Genomic DNA, 17,241 nt, shown 5'->3' with positions numbered 1-17,241 from the left:
CCCGCGCAACCCAGCACTTCTAAGTGGCATCAGCCGCCACTGATTGGTGTAAGGATGCATAAAAAACAGATATTTTTAAGAGAGAACTCGGTCTTCAATGATCTTTTCACCTTAATGTCCTGGAACTCCTCTGTGACTTTTAATATTCCTTTAATGTATGGTTAGGTTTACTGTCAGCCACATACAGCTCAGGGGTACAGTCTGGGGAATTTGCATGGCATTTGGCTGATCAAAATGCTGTCATTTTGGTTTTCCCAGTCAGCTACAAGCTTTCCTATTTTGGGGAAACTAAATAGATAAAATATTAAAGCCAGAAAACAACCTATATGTTAGAAACTGAGTTATTGGTTGGCTGGGGTGTGACATCTGGTCAAGCAGCAACCACAGCCCTAGTTAGCGTAAGGCACAAGCAAATCACAAATTAAGCCAATCCCCTGGTAGCTTGGCACAGAGCAGTTAGTCTTAACATAGAGCCAATGTGTAAAGTATTTGTTCAACAGCTCAAACAGTGAAAAACACCACATGAAAAGATTCCACCCCAGATTAGAAAAATTGAGTTTAGTTTAATAAATGAAGCAAAAGCAAAACAACAAAACTCCAATCCGAAGAACTTTAAAGAATAAACTGTAAAATAGCGTCAATTGTGGCTTTCTGGTCACGCTGGACTGGGTCAAAGTCAAAAGTTCAGGCTGACAGCAACAGGGCGTGGGTCAGATACAGCCCAAAATTAGTCCTGCTGGAGTTTTAGCTTCTCAAGTTTTGTGCCGTGAATCCTGTTCACATTGGAAAGGTTCGCAAGGAGAGCGCTGCGGGTGGTGGTTGGCGTGGCGGGAAGAACAGGCTTTGCGTTGTGAATGGGTGGGCTCGAGCTTCACGGTTGTGGACCTCCACGAGGGATTGATGCTTGCTGTGTGAAGAGCATCTCGTGCTGAATTCCAGTACAAGTGACACAGTTTTGGTGCGAACATGCCCATTCGCTGTCACAAAGAAGTCACTCTGGGGTTCTGGGTTCAAGATGAGGTTGCAGGTCCACGTCTTCTTCCTCAGGCAAAGAACAGCAGTTCAGCACTTCGGGACAGCAGTTCCTTTAGAGCCGCACTGCAGCAAAGTGGCAGTCTTTGTAACAGCACCCCAGTCATTCTTCCTGGCAGAGTATCCACAGGTCCAGAAGTGCACTGACGAGTTCGTTTCTGAGGTCCTTCTTTTATACACAATTGTGCCTTTGAAGTGAAGAAAAGCTTCTAGAGGGATGCCTTTGAAGTGTACAGATTCCCTGCCTTCCTGGCCCTGGCTCGAGACTAACTGCCGGGGTATGCAACCCTTAGTGTGAAGACAGGTCACAGTCTATTCTAGAGTAAGTGGGGCTGGGTCCAGCTCCTCATTCCCATCCTGCCAGTAATGGCCCATCCAGTCACACCAAAGCTCCCCATTGTGTGTGGCTGTCTAGGAGGAATACACAAAGTCCAACATTCACACACACAGTCATGTGACCCAGAGACAGGTTGCAGGCACCACATGGCTTTGGCAAGAACATGTCAACTTTCAGAATTGTAATTTAAAATCTGACTTCACCATAAGGTAGGATTTTAAATTAGGATTCTAGGGACAACAAGCCTGAACTAGTTACCTAGTCCCATTTGGAAATTTCACTTATAAAATATAATAAGGCAATTCCAATATTAGTCTTGCTGTAGTGAAAATTGAATTTCTGAGTTTTTCACTTCCAGGACACGTAAAGCTCAGAAGCACATGTCCAACTATTTAAATACACTGCACGCTGCACCTGGATCTGTCTAGGGCATACCTTAGAGGTGACTCATATGTATCAAAAAGGAAGGTTTGGGCCTCCAAAAAGGTTTACTTGCCAGTTCGAAATGGCAGTTTTAAATTACACACATAGGTTTTTCAGTGGCAGGTCTGAGACATGTTTAAAGTGCTACTTAAGAGGGTGGCACAACCAGTGCTGTAGGCCCACTAGTACCATTTAATTTACAGGCCCAGGACAGATGTAGTGGCACTTTACTTGGGACGTGCATGCAAATTAAGTATGCCAAGTGGGTATGAGCCGTTTCTACCATGTTTTAAAGAGGGAGCACAAGCAATTTAGCACTGGTAACCATTTTAAACATGTAGTACAGGAGCACTTCTAACTATCAAAAAGTCTTATTGAAGCATTCATAAAGTAATAATACACAAATGTGACATCAAACATAATTTCTCTGATGCTTGTATCAATGCTTCTATGGTATTGTGCTGCAGTTATATGTATGTAGTGCTTCATAAACGTGATGAAGCACCAAAGCCATTTACCTAATTGGCAGCATTGTATTCCATCTGGTGCACATGGTTGGAAAATGCGAAATTGCAGTATGACCTATGGGGGAAGTGTTTTGGTCTTGTGTGTAATGGCCGGAGTGGAGCACTTACCCTGTCATCTGTAGCTATACTTACTCTTGTACTGGAGCAAGTAGAAGTAAGAGATTTTTTTTAAATGACCATCTTTTGCATGGAATACCCCTAGATTTTGCCTTCTTTTGTTGAACTGGTTTTTGTTGGCTATAGCGTGCTTTACTCTTGCTAACCAGCAGTAACGTGCTTCTGCTCTCCCTCCCTCAAACATGGTAAAATTGGCATAAACTTAATTGACACATTTAATTTACTTATAAGTCCGTAGTATATTGCACAATATGTACCTAGGGCCTGTAAAATAAATTATACCAGTGGGCTGCAGAACTCATTGTGCCACCTACACAAGTAGCTCTCTAAAACATGTCTCCAGGCCTGTCCATGCAGCCTGGGTGTGCACATTTAAACTGCTATTTCAATCTGTCAAAATAAACCTTTTAAAGGCCTAAAATCTCCTATTTCAATCCTTATATGTCACCCCGAAGGTAGGCCCTAAATGCCCATAGAAAGGGTGCATGGTATGTAAAAAATGGGCATGCATATTTAATGTTTTACATGAACCGACAGTGAAAACCCTACAATGTTTTACACTGTGGCAAGTGTGGCTTTACATTGGTTTACACAATTACCTTTAATATGTGATAATTTTGTTTTGGAGTAGTTAGAAAAATGATTCAAGGACTATTATGATAGTAATTTAAAACCCACTTTATTAGCCAAGTAGGATTTTATATTACTACTTTGGAACATAGACATTTAGAAAGTTGTAATTTTCCTGCCTAAAACCAAAAGGCTTTCCTGTCAGTGTCCAGCAGTCACCATATCCCTGATGGCTCCCCGTGGTGAACTGTGTATTGCTCCCAGACACTGGATAAAAGGCCCAGGTAGTGGGGAGGGACAGAATATCATGGGGGGGGGGGCTACACCCAGCCCCTTCCTGAGCTTCAAATGATGCCTACAATGCCACTGGCAGATGAAGCTCATATCTAGGCCTTCTTCCCCATAGGGTGGACAAAACTAGGACTCGGCATAAAAGTGGATCCCACAGACCTCTTCTCAGAATACTACTGGACCTGTGAAGATCAGAAGAAGGACTAAACTTCTGTCTGAAACCTGAAGGAAGAGTGGACTTTCTTGTCCTGAACCTAGGGCTCCAGAAGTGACTCCAAGGATCAGTTGGATGATCTCCTGTTTTAGATGCGAACCACTACAAGCTTCCAGAGGCCTTTCCCTGCAACTGCCCATCTGATCAGACAAATATTAGAGTGCCCTCTTCCTGTCCCCAAAAAGAAAGATCCAGAACTTAGAAACCTTTTGCCAACTTTCTTCCTGGAGCACCATTGGAGACCACGACCACTGGCAAAGCTGCAGCCATCAATGTTGAATCACCAGCCAGCCTCAGCTTGCTGGTTTGCTCTGCTGAAGGAGACATGACTTCCAGAAAAGTTTCCAAGTCTGAATGTATAGGACTTCATCAGAATCTACATCATCATTGAGGCCTTTCTGGGCACAGACTTTAGAATTTGTCAAAACAATGGGTGTTGCGGCAGAACGCCCACCCCAACACCCATTGCCCTCCCCTTTCACATTAACTGTAGCGTGAAAGGGGGCCTTATTTACAAGGTCGCTTTGTAACTAAGGTGACAGGTTTATCGCCACAGGAACGTCACTAACAATAATGTTCCTATCGCAATAGGGGCTTGTGATATGCCCCTTAGTGTCCATTCTCAGCCATGTGATTTAATAGAACAATGGTGTCTTGTGTACAAGCATCTCGTGTTTCTGATGCTACAAGCAAATCATCCATGTATTGCACTAGGGTCAATCCGATTGTCATTTGCAATGTATCTAGATTTCTTTTCAAAATCTGGTTAAAAATAGATGGACTCTCTGTAAACCCTTTGTGGGACATGACACAATGCAAATGTTTTCTGCTGGAACACAAAGGAAAAAAGGTATTGGCTTTGCAATTTCCTTGAACTGGTCACAACTTATAAATACCTAGGACTTCCTCTGGATCATCATTTAAATTACAAACGGCATTTGCTATCTAGGCAAGTAACAGCAAACAAACTGACACTCACTTTTAAAACCCTACAACAAAGACAAAGAAATTGCTACGCTAACCATCTTTTGAAAGTCATGGGTGTGAGATTCACCCCCTCCATAGCATATGGCTCAGAATTAATAAAAGGCAAAGATGCAGCATGTTTGAATACTTTACAATCAAGACTCTTCAAAAATTGTTTAATCCCATGACACATTTTGCAAGCCCAAATCAGCTGGTGCTCGGTTTGCATCACCAGGGCCCGCCAGACAAAGTGCTCTAATAAAATACTACTGGAGTATGAGGGTAGCAGATGAAAGCAATTTGGCCTACCAGTGCTGGCTTGAAAGAAAAACTGGCTTGCGCCAATAAATCTGTGTGATCAACACTACAACAGTCAATTTCAATTTCAAAATACTTTATTCGGTTTAAATATTAGAAAACCATAAAAGTTTGCAATTCATTGTTAAAATTATAAAAAGCACAAAAATACATATCAAGACATATAATACAAGTATCCCAGTACATACAATAAATTTGGAAGAAAAAAAAGCTATAAACACAACATCATCAAGGTTTAAAAGACTACAACAGTCAATAGCCAAACTACAATTAGAAGAGGCTTGGAGCATCTCAGTGGAATACTCCGTCGTTAAACAAATAATAGACTAAGCAGCCACATTTCAATCGTTTATTACAGACAATGCCACTTTGGTGAGCAAATGGCAGGGGTGAGTGGTCCTCATATACAGCATGGTACCCTCAGCCATACCAGTCTGCACACTTTTCAGAGTCAAAGAAGAATGACTTGATATTAATTAGGCTCTGCATCTTCCCATCGAAGGACTTAACCCCTGCATGGAAACAGTCCTGGCCCACCACAGAGTGTATTTGCTGCGGATCTAGCAGCAGAACATTGCTCCACTTGTTGTGCATTTGTCCAGCCTTACTATCACTCAGAAAGAAAGTCCTGCATCTATCCTTAAGATAGTTGCAAATAAGATTGTGTCGACTGGCCGTAATCAAGCTAGTGAGTGGGACCTCAGTCCAACTCACATGCAAAGCCTTGAATTTTCTAACTCTCGCAGCTAAGGAGTTGGAAATATCAAGCAAGTCTCAATGAGCAGCCCTGTAAAGAGACACATGGTTTGCAACACGCTTATGTTTGATTGTACTGCTTACCGTTGTACTTTCTACAAAATGGGTCCTAGTCGAGACCCAAGCTGTCTTTTATCCAGGTGTGATCTTTTCTAGGCCCTCGCATTAATTTGTTTTCGCACAATGTTAACTTTGCTCATTAGTGTACTTTATAGTTTGGATTTCATAGTATACTGCTTCAAATGACCAATCCAGCATAATATTGTCTATTGGCGAAGCACTATTAACATGAAGTAGATAGGTGGAGGGAATTGCACCCTTACGTCCCTCCCACTAACAACTGGTATGTTACATGAAAGTAGGGTGCTTGAAAAAATGGATCAGAGATTCAGGAGAGACCAAAGCCTAGATTTTCGGAGAGGTCAGTCTGCTTCTGCTATACTAAGCATGAGTCAAATTAAAACAGGAAGGCCATCCTTATTTAAAGAGGATGCCTCACACACATAATAGTGTCATGCTTCATCAACGGCATCCTCTCCCCTCCCTGGTAAGTTGCGGTAGGAGGAAGTTCTTAAATAAAACTACTGGACAAGACAGAATCCAGATAATCTAAAAATACCTTAAGGTTCCTCGGCTATCACCTTTATTAATGAGTACTCTAGGTATATCTAAAAACACTTAGGTCGGCTGGTATATAGAGCACATTGGCTCAGACCAGTCTGCTCCTCACCAACATGTTTCTGCCCTCAATAATTAGCCTTTCAGGTCTGAAGAATTCATCCTGGCTTTAGGATCCCTACCAATGGACAGTGAGATAGGTCTATCCTACCTGGTAATGATAGTGCATCACCGAAAAACAACCACCCAGGTGAGTCCTACCTGGGTTTTCTTATAATAGATTTTCGCATAAGACGCTAGACCTTAGGGGATACCAGTAGTCTGGTGCGGCAGGCATCATTAGAACCTGATCTTGCATAGGCATTTCCATTTGTTGTGTAGGCACATTTTGCATTCCCTTTGACATCTGTACATTTCCACCAACATTATTAGGATTATATCTGCATTCCAGCTTCTAATGATTTGACATGTAATAATCTCTTTCATAGCAGCAATATCTGTTCTAGAGCCTGTACCCACAGGAACACCTCTACCTCTATCCTGAGGCATGTTAAATCCACCTTGATTTCCCAGAAAACCCACTTGTGGAACGGCAACATCTTGCATGTTTCCCTGATTCCCTGCAAAAGAAGGATTTTGAAAACCTTTCTCAGCCAACTGCATCTGTGCTAACATGAGCTACTCTTTAATTAGCTTCTGCTTCATTTCTAACACATTGCAACAATATTTAGCATAACACAGGATCTCATCAAGCGATTTGTTCTGCTAGCACATCATGCTTCACGCTATGTGCAAACCGATCTCTGGCTTCAGTCCTAATACAAATTGATATGCAAAAGTACCTATGCCCTTTTCTTCAGGATACTCACATCCACTATGTTGCCAAGACACCTGCAATAACCATTCATAGAATGTATGCACTGTTTTTTGGGGGTTTTGGGTCGTTCTTTTAATCCTAAATCAATCCAGACATGTCAGAGGCACTCTGCTCTTTAAAAAAGTTATCACTGCCTCATATTTCTCCATCACTACAGGAGGTGGTGCATTTGTCCAAGTCTTCTTTCGGCCACTTTACTGCAGTCTTACATGCAGCCGATACATCATCAGGTACTAAAATGTCAACACATGTATTTAAATCTGTCCACAAAACCTTCACATTTTAGTTATAAATTGTTCCATTTCTCCATACCCTTGCAATGGCTTGTCTCTCAATTTTGAAAATGTGTTTGTAAATGCAGCCAAATCACCTCTACTCCAAGGTCCATGTATGTACTACATTTCTCCTGTAATGTCTCTAAGTGGGTATGCTGTGGTTTCTACCTCACTTCCCTTCTCATGCTTCATCATTGTGGCTGTCTCTCCCCTTTTCTTCTCATGCTTTTTTGCCCATTTAAGTTCTAACTTATCAGTCTCATTCCTTTTGCAAATGCATTTGACTAATTCTACAATGTCTAAACGCATCTCTAAAATCCTCATGTTCTCTAAGACTGGATCATCCAATTGAACCCTATAGCTTCTCTGGAAGTAAAAATATTTTGCAGGATCAATTTAATATTTTGGAGCCAATTCTGTCAGTTTATCGTGAACTAATGCTGCTCTTCATGTAATTTCCTTACACAAGTAAATGAGCTATTTTCTTTGCTATTGCTCAAGATTTTCAAATTCCAAACATCCCCATATTGTTTCCTTTAATTCCACCTTTCAATTGGGTAATATTTAAAGGCTCTTCCATATCCATCTCTGGCTTTTCCTTTACCTCTCTGTTTTCCATCCTTCTAATTCCCACTACTTCTTCTAACCAAGTTGGCATACACCAAGATTAATCGGGGCAGTGATGACTAATGTCTCTCCATCTATAAAGGCGTGCACTGAAGACGTCTTTCAATCTGTGTTAATCTGTCTCTACAGCAGCAGTCGCCACTATGGCACTTGTACTGGGCTTTAATCCACCTGAATCAGTAGAGTCGTATATGGTGGGGGCTTGAAGCTAGGATCTGTTCTAAAATGTCATCACCTGAATCCGTCTAATCTCCATCTTTCTGTTGGTAATCTCTTCCATTCCTTTTCTTAGCAGCTTCCACAGTATTAGCTGTCTATAATCTGGTCCCCGCTATAATTGCCTTTCTCCACCTACGCTGTTCTTCGTCCCATCGAACATCTGCATAATTACGCACTGCTTGTTTTGTCCTCCACTGGTATTTTTCCTTCTCTTTCTCCCTTGCAACCTTCTCCCACACTCTCAAGGCTTCATATTTGGGGGGCCTAGGTGCTGGCTTGATTTCATACAATTTTCCTTTTAGATTTTCAAGAAATCTGGAATTAAATGTCCCATATCTAGTAAAGTTCAATGTGCCTTCTTTCTCCATAATTCTGCTCCATTAAGGAAGCCCAGAGCAGGTGTTTAACCCATGCTCAATTGCCATATAATGTGCAGGTGTACCTTCTGGAGGTGCCTCTTCACTTTTCTTTACTGGAATAGTAAAGGCTCCTCTTACCAAAGTCTTACATTCTTTAAAACATTACATTTTTGCAATACAATGAGAAACAAGGCAGATTTCAATCCAGTGTTATTGTTTTGTTCCGAATATGTCAAACTTCAATAACCCAATCCAATCAGAACAAATCCAGATACGGTACTCACTTTCTATTAATCCAATCCCAGCTCGGCACCTTGACGTCACCAACCAATCCCAGCATGAAAGCACACCAACCGATCAATCTCACCGCAAAACAATATGAAATATGGCCTCACTCCGTGCAGCAGTACACCCTACTTTACAATTTCTCACGCATTCACACAACTTCAATAAAGCTTCAAAAACTTCTTGTTTGCTTTTTTTCTAAAGACATATTAGTCTCACAATCAGTCAAGAATATTTCCCACAACCTCAAGTGAAATCTCGACCAGCGTGAAATCACCGAAATCAATGCAGCTTTACCTGCACAATTAGGTCCCACTAGCACTAATCAATTACAACAATGCCTCTATGTCAAAGGTATAGGCGATGGTACCTCTCACACTACACCGTAAATAATGCGAAGAAGTTTTATTCAATTTGATGTATGTATCTATGTATATCTCAGAATCTTCGATGTCTGCGAACATGAGTTCTTCTATCTCTTTCTCCTCAACAACTCCTTAATTCTTCCGCTCACTCACTCATTCGATCTCACAACATCACTGCCTGAACCAAAACACAACTACAAAAAACCACACCCTATTAATATTCATACCTTCAAAACTGCAACTGCCTTCTTGTACCGCCTTGTCAGATCCCCAAGTTCTGTACACTTGATTGGGAAATTTGGGATTTTATTTTATTTAGACTTAGGAGGTTAATCTGGGGCTCCTTTCAAGGCGTGAACCATATCCTCTGCTACCAGAAACTTACAGCGTGAAAATAGTATTAAATTACTAGTCGAAGCCTTGATTTACAATTAGGATCTCCAATGCTGCGCCTGACTCTTCTTCAAGCAAATGGATCTTTGCCACTGTTTTAGAATGTAGCATTAAAAGTTAAATATTTCAATAATGATCAACATTACAGTTATTATGTTCAGTCAAAGATAACTGTTTTAGAATTGGTTCAAAAACCTTTATTTCCCGCTAAGAGTTTTGGCTTTGTTTGTTGCCTTTTCATTCAGTTAGTCAAGATAAATCCGGTTACAGAAATATAAAAGAAAATCATAGTTACGGTCAACAAGAAAATAATATGGATCCTCTCCTACAAGAAACCCATGAAGAGTTCCTCTTGAAAAGAGCAAGATTTCAGGGTCCTGTAATTATTATAAAAAGAAATAAAACTAAAACAAAGTGGTTCTGGAAACTCAGCCGAGCCTCCTCTCTCTAAATCAGCATTAAAACACAGTCACAGTACCAACTGTCAAGCTAAAAGAAATATAGTCACAGCAGTAAACATGACCATTAGAAATGAGAGATGGGCACCTTCCAAAATGTCAGGCAGCACAAATGAATGTTTGCAGTAGCTCACAGAAGTCACAAAAAGGGTATAGCAATGGCAAAGGACTGTGGTCGAATTGGGAAAGGAATGGCAATTGTCTAGCTAGGAACACGTATGCATGTAAAATATAAAAACATATGTATCGATGAGCTTCACGTTACATAATCTTGAGCCAATGAGAAAGATCTTCCGATGGTCTGCGGCTTTTCCATTAATTCCCAAGGTAGACGCTTGAGTCGACAAGGTATTAACTGAAAGTGTCTACTTGCTACTTAACATTTGTATCTTTTGGGTATGATTCCCATGTGAACCTACATAGATTCAAAAACAGGTTTTCTAGTCAACATTCCACTGCTTAACTACAACTACTCTAAAAAGTGAGAAACATTGTCTTGCAATATCCTGGTTTGATCATGAGAATCACAGTTAAATTCAAACCCTATTATGATAATGTTCTAGTTTTCTATTCATCAATGTGATCATGTGTTAGCTCGAAGCTATCTAATACAATGAGAACATGTAGCATAAGAAGAGAAGAGATACATTTGAAGACAGCACATTCTAAAATGATGACAAGCTAAGCAGGCCTAATACAAATCATTTACTTAAGCCAAGTCATAGTTCAGCCCTTTTAAATAACATTTATGTAAGTGAAAGTAAGAAATATCGTTTTTTTAATATCGAAGTCAGTAATATCGTTTGTTAAAATATAGTTGTTAATATTATCAATATTTATATTAGTGTTCTGTATTTTAGTATGCATATTAAAAGTATGTGATCTAATGTTTTTTGTATAAGTATATTTGTTTTTTTAATGTATGAGTGAAATTTTTATGTTATTTATTTTATGTGAAATGAATTTTGCGTATTTTAGTTCTGTCACGTGTTGTGGGTTTATAGGGAAATAGGGTGGGAAGTAACTTAATTTTAATAAAGTAATCAACAATTTGTATTCATTAGTATGTCAAATTAAATTTTTATCAATTGGTTATATGTTCTTAATTGATTAATTAATTAGTTAATTTAATTGAGTTTTTTTTTTTAGGAGCGGGTTGTGGGTTTATAGGGGAATAGGGTGTGAAGCAATTTAATTAATTTATAATTGTGATGATTTTTTATGTATTTAATATTTTATATTGTTATTTGTTGTAATAAGGTAAATATTAATTAGTTATTAATTGTTTGTTAAATATTAATACTTAATTGATAAATATGTTAATTGTGTTTTGTTTTTTAGGAGTGGCTTGTGGGTTTTAGGGGTATAGGTTGGGAAGTTTTTTATTTTTTATTATTTAATACATAATTTAGATTATTATTTATGAATTTACTATTTCATATTGTTAATTGTCGTAACTAATCAATTGTTAATTAGTTATTAATTGGTAGTTAATTATTAATAATTAATTAGTAAATATAAAAAAATAGGAGCGGGTTGTGGGTTTATAGGGGAATAGGGTGGGAAGTAAATTAATGATAAATAAATAATTAATATGTTTTAATAATTAATATATGTATTTATTTTTTATATTGTTATTTTTTTATTAATTTGATAATAATTATATATTATTTGGTTGTTAATTATTAGTTATTCATTGATAAATATCTTAATTGTGTTATTTTACTTTTAGGAGCAGTTTGTTTGTTGATAGGGGAGTAGGGTGTGAAGTAATTTAATTTTAATATATTTTAAAAAATGGTTTAGTATATCATTTATTTTAAATTGTTTTTTAGTGTTAATAGTGTGAATTAATTTATTTTTGATTGTTTTTAAAATCAATTATTAAATAATTATGTTAATAGTAGTGTATTTTACAATATTGGTAGTGTAATTTATATGGGAATATGGAGGGAGCTAAACTTCATTGTATTACTTAATATTTTGTTAATTAATTTTTAATATTTTGTTTGAGTGGGAAAAGGTAATTATTCCCCTCCGCTATCCAACATTTCCCCTACTGTTGCACTTGCTGGAGTAACAATAGTAATTGTTACCCCTCTGCTATCCAACAGTTTCCCTACTGTTGAACTCTTTGGAGTGGGAATAGTAATTTTTACACCTACGCTATCCAACACTTTCTTACTGTTGCACTCCCTGAAGTGTGAATAGTATATTAATCCCCTCCACTCTCCAACACTTTCCCTACTGTTGCACTCTATGGAGTGGAAATAGTCATTTTTACACCTACGCTATCCAACACTTTCTGTAAGGTTGCACTCTCTGAAGTGGAAATAGTAAATTATTACCCTACGCTATTCAACACTTTCCCTACTGTTTTACTTGCTGGAGTGGGAATAGTAAATTATTCCCCTCCGCTATCTAACACTTTCCTTACAGTTACACTCCCTGGAGTGTGAATAGTAAACTATTTCCCTCCGCTATCCAACACTTTCCCTACTGTTGCACTCCCTGGAGTGGAGGTAGCAAATTATTTCCCTCCGCTATCCAACATTTTCCCTACTGTTGCACTCCCTGGAGTGGGAATAGTAATTATTACCCCTATGCTATCCAACATTGTCCCTACTGTTGCAATCCCTGGAATAGGAATAGGAATTTTTACCCATACGCTATCCAACATTTTCCCTACTGTTGCACTCCCTGGATTGGGAATAGTAATTTTTACTCCTACGCTATCCAACATTTTCTCTACTGTTGCACTCCCTGGAGTGGGAATAGTAATTTTTACCCCTACGCTATCCAACACTTTCCCTACTGTTGCACTCTATTAAGTGGTAATAGTAATTTTTACACTTACGCTATCCAACACTTTTCTTTAATGTTGAACTCCCTGAAGTGGCAATAGTAAATTATTCTTATACGCTATACAACACTTTCCCTGCTGTTTTATTTGTTGGAGTGGGAATGATAAATTATTCCCCTATGCTATCCAACACTTTCCCTACTGTTGCACTTTCTGTAGTTGGAATAGTAATTTTATTATCTCCACTATCCAACTTTTTTTTTTACTGTTGTTGTTAATGTAGGGTGAAATGTAATTGTAAAATATATATTTTTTTAAAGTATTATATATATAATTTATTTTAATTTTAATTTTACTGATATATGTATATATATATATCTGCAATTATAATTTTTAATATTGTTCTAATATGTTATAATGTTTTATAACATTTATTTTATAATATTGTAAATTACATTTATATATTATATTTTATATATAAGTATGTTTAATTTTTATTAACATTATATTTATTATTTATAAATTTGAACATTTTCAAATAATTCTAACAGTTTTTTTAATTATATGTTTCATTTACTTTATTTTATATTATTTTTCAGAGATTTAAAAAAAAGATATTTCAAACAACAATATTTTTCACAACGATATTGTTTTCTGATAATTTTGTACTTACCATTATGTAGATAGGACTTTGATATTCTGGACACGATATTTCGGGTCCGATATTTTTGTCGTTGATATTCTGTCAGTGATTCGTCTCAAACACTTCGTAAGGTTAGTTACTAGCTTAATTCATTTGTATTTTCCTGCTCCATCAGAGTTTTAACTACCATGACATGTAAAACTTAAAAGTACATGTCCAACCTTTTAAATACACTGCACCCTTTCCTATGGCTGTTTAGGCCAACCCTCAGGGTAACTTGTATGCATGAAAAGGAAGGTTTAGGCCTGGCAAAAGATTTATTTTGCCAGGTCGAAGTGGCAGTTCAAAACTGCGCATACATGCTGCAATGGCAGGCCTGAGACATGTTTAAAGGCCTACTTAAGTGGGTGGCACAATGAGTGCTGCAAGCCCCTAGATGGATTTAATTTAAGACCATAGGTACATGTAGTGCCTCTTTACAAGGGACTTACAGGTAAACTAAATATGCCTATTAGGTGTAAACCAATGTTAAGCTGTTTAACGGAGAGAGTACAAGCATTTCAGCACTGGTTCGCAGTGATAAAGTTTGCAGAGTCCTAAAGACAGCAAAAATAAAGTCTGCACAAACAGGAGGCTGGAAGGAAAAAAGTTGGGGGATAACATGCCAAGGATGCAATGCCAGCTGGGTCCCTAGTACGATGTAACAAAAGAAGGGGAAAATAGCAAAGTGGTGGGACACAGGTGTTGAAAACAAACTAGAAGGAAATGAGAAGCCAAAACAAGTGTACCTTCGCAAGCATGTTGCTGCTTTGGACTGTTGTCAGTGGTAATGTGGCAGAAGTGCATGCCACAACCCAGAAAATGGAAAATGGACTCTAGCCAGCCTGTTCCTAGCCTTCCTGCCCTGTTTTCCACAGCCTCCAAGGATTGAAGAAAAGAATTGTGATATACAATCCATCCGCTTCGCTGGGGCGGACATTCCACAACGGTGCGGAAACAAAATTACGGGTGCGCAGTTTAGACGGCCAGCGGCCGTCCTCCGCACATGCCCCGCGACACATGGAAAAGGTTAAGAATGATTTATCATGTTTACTGTAATTGTAAAATCGATAACACAACTGTTTACTTACTCTTTACTGTCCCATCAAGTAAAAATGTGCATTCATACCTATCGACAAACTAATACAGTTCTTTCTGTACTGCCCTGTAAATTAAACATAGTATTTATAGCACATTCGTGTTTTGTCTTGATTCGATAACATTAAACAAAGCATTCGGGACACATTTCTTTTCCGATTTCATCCATGTCAAGCTTCAGTATCTTCTTAGACAGCCTCAAGTACAATTATTATTCCCTTTAGGTGAAGCAATCCAGGACGTTAGAAGTCATGTCAGTTCGTTCTGCCATCAATGTCCATTTCATAAACCCATGCGTCTTCTTTATTGAAAGAAGTTTCTATTTTGGTCAATGGAACAAACATCTCTCTTGACACGTGGTATTCCAGAACGGTGTGGGCAGGGCCTCAAACTGACGTTTGGCCCCCTTCTCATTTGTGCTGTGCCAAGTTGGCTATACATATTTGTACCATAATATAGCTTTCTGTGTTTGGCTTTCTGCGCTGGCTTTGCTTAAAATTAGGCACATTTTAAACCATTTTATTTGTGTGTTTTGCCAGTTTCTTAAAACATTATATTGTGTGCTTATTTCCTTTTGTGTGGGTATGTGCTTTTAGACAGTTTTAGATTTTGTGTCTGTGTTTTTTGCTGTGAAAGAAATAGTATATTTTTGGGCCCCTTTTTGATCGCTCTTGAAGTGTTTTTTTTTTTCGTGTGAATGGCCATGCATATGTGCGCGTTAATTTGATTATTAGTCTTTTGTTAATTATGGGGGACACCTTGTTATTGGCAGCTCCAGAGCACGTGCTCAAAGTGTAGTTTGCTTCTTTTAGGGGAAAACGTGAATTTTGAGCCTTTGTATAGCTGGCAGACTCCATATCTGATATTTTTAAATTATATCCATGGTATTTATATTATTTTTTTAACTTGTCTTTATTAATAATGTTCTTAACATTAACCTGCTTGGGCCCAATTATCTTGACTATAAAATCAGAATGAAGACAATATCTTCAATCTGCTGTAAACATAATCTACAGTCTCTCTGTCTAAGAACTATTATGCCATGTACTTTCATTTTACCAGACCATAGTTGCCTCCGATTTTGAATTCTCATGGATACTATTATGTAAAACTATGGATATTTTTTTATGCTTGTCATTTTTTTGCTGTCTATCTTACAGCAGCTAAAGAGGGTTTTAAGCAGACAGAATCGGATATGTCCCTTTCATAGCGGTGTTATCCCAAGAAGATTGTGGGATCTTTTTAAGGTTGTTTTTGAGTCAATCAATGAGCAACAATCTTCTGTTACATGCAGGTCTTTGACACGTATTTCGGTCTAATGATTGATATGTCTCTTTGATATGGCTTGCTTAACTTATCTCTAAATGGATCAAGGCCCTAAAGATATAGGATTGCAGGTGGCTGAGAATGAGCCAAGGAGCCAAATGCATGTATAATTTAATGCTGGTTAATCACATTTTAGGTGCATTGATTGAAATGAAATGGACTTTCCTGGATATAGAGACCATTTACACAACCTACTTCCTAAATGTTCCACCAAATCATCATCTTCTCATAGCAGAGTTCAGTTCCATACCAGGGGCCGTATTGTGCATCGGGGGCACTATTCATGTCTGTGCCATGGTGTACCTTTGCAGAGGTGCACAGGGCAGAAACATGAACAGTGCACCCTATTATAATGAATGCACTGCTCTCAGGACATCTGCAAACTCAGGGCAGAATGCACTACCTGGGGGTAGTGCATTCAGTGGTTAAGCAGAATGTCGGAAACAAAAATATTTTGGGAAAAAATATTGTATCAAGAATATCAAGGACAAAAATAATGTGAAGGTAAGTTTTATTATACATAACTCCGTATATATGTACCTTGACAATCTATATATCTCCAAGGTAAGTAGATGTGGAGATAAGAATAGTAAATCTATACTTACTCCTTTGCACTTCTTGATAATTTGGTCCTTGACATTTTTGTTTCCGATGTTCTGTCAGTGATCCGCTTTAAACAGCCTTTCAGTCTTTCACAGTGCAGATGGCATATTGCCTGCACTTTAGAGAGAGGACAGAGATCCCCCTGCAGGAGCTTACTGTGAGTGATTTCATCTGCCTGCAGGTAGATGTCGGGGGTGGGAGGGGGTCCATGGGACACTCTTTGTCCCCTCCAGAGGCCTTCCCTGAGGGGGTGCACTGACAGTTCACCACCTTTTTGTGGTGCCCCATCAGTTTTGCCTGCTGGCAGCATGTTTGTCTTTGCGCCCACATACACAATATAGCGTAGGCGGAAAGCTTCCCTAATTTGCATGCAGCTGTGCCGCCATGCCAATGAGGGGATGCCCTCTTGAGAAAGCTCTGACACTACATGTGTGCCAGGGCTGTCAGTATTACAGAAAGGGCTGCACAAGTGTCTGTGGTCCATTCTGTAATACCAAAGAGCCCTTGAGGTGAACAAAGTGGGCGCGCACAGCTGTTGCACCCTGAAGGCACTTTGTGTAATATGTCCCCAGGTTCCTTCAGCAAAATGGGCCATACACACTACTGCTCTGAGATTTTTATGAAACTGAAGCATTGACAGCAGGTCTGAAATATAAAATATAAACATCACAATGGCTGACAAGCAGCCATATGTTCATCTGT

The 17,241-nt window shown here is 38.6% G+C and overlaps 1 protein-coding gene across 1 annotated transcript in view; it reads left to right on the top strand.

Annotated features, from left to right (window-relative positions):
• RP1 (RP1 axonemal microtubule associated) overlaps positions 1 to 17,241 on the top strand; it is a 1,491,030-nt gene that overhangs the window by 527,880 nt on the left and 945,909 nt on the right. The gene's annotated exons all lie outside the window — the stretch shown is intronic.

Source organism: Lissotriton helveticus, chromosome 4_1 (genome assembly GCF_964261635.1).
Source record: "Lissotriton helveticus chromosome 4_1, aLisHel1.1, whole genome shotgun sequence".
Classification (NCBI taxonomy): Eukaryota; Metazoa; Chordata; class Amphibia; order Caudata; family Salamandridae; genus Lissotriton; species Lissotriton helveticus.
Note: the sequence above shows the minus strand (reverse complement) of the source record. Positions and strands in the feature narration are given on the sequence as shown.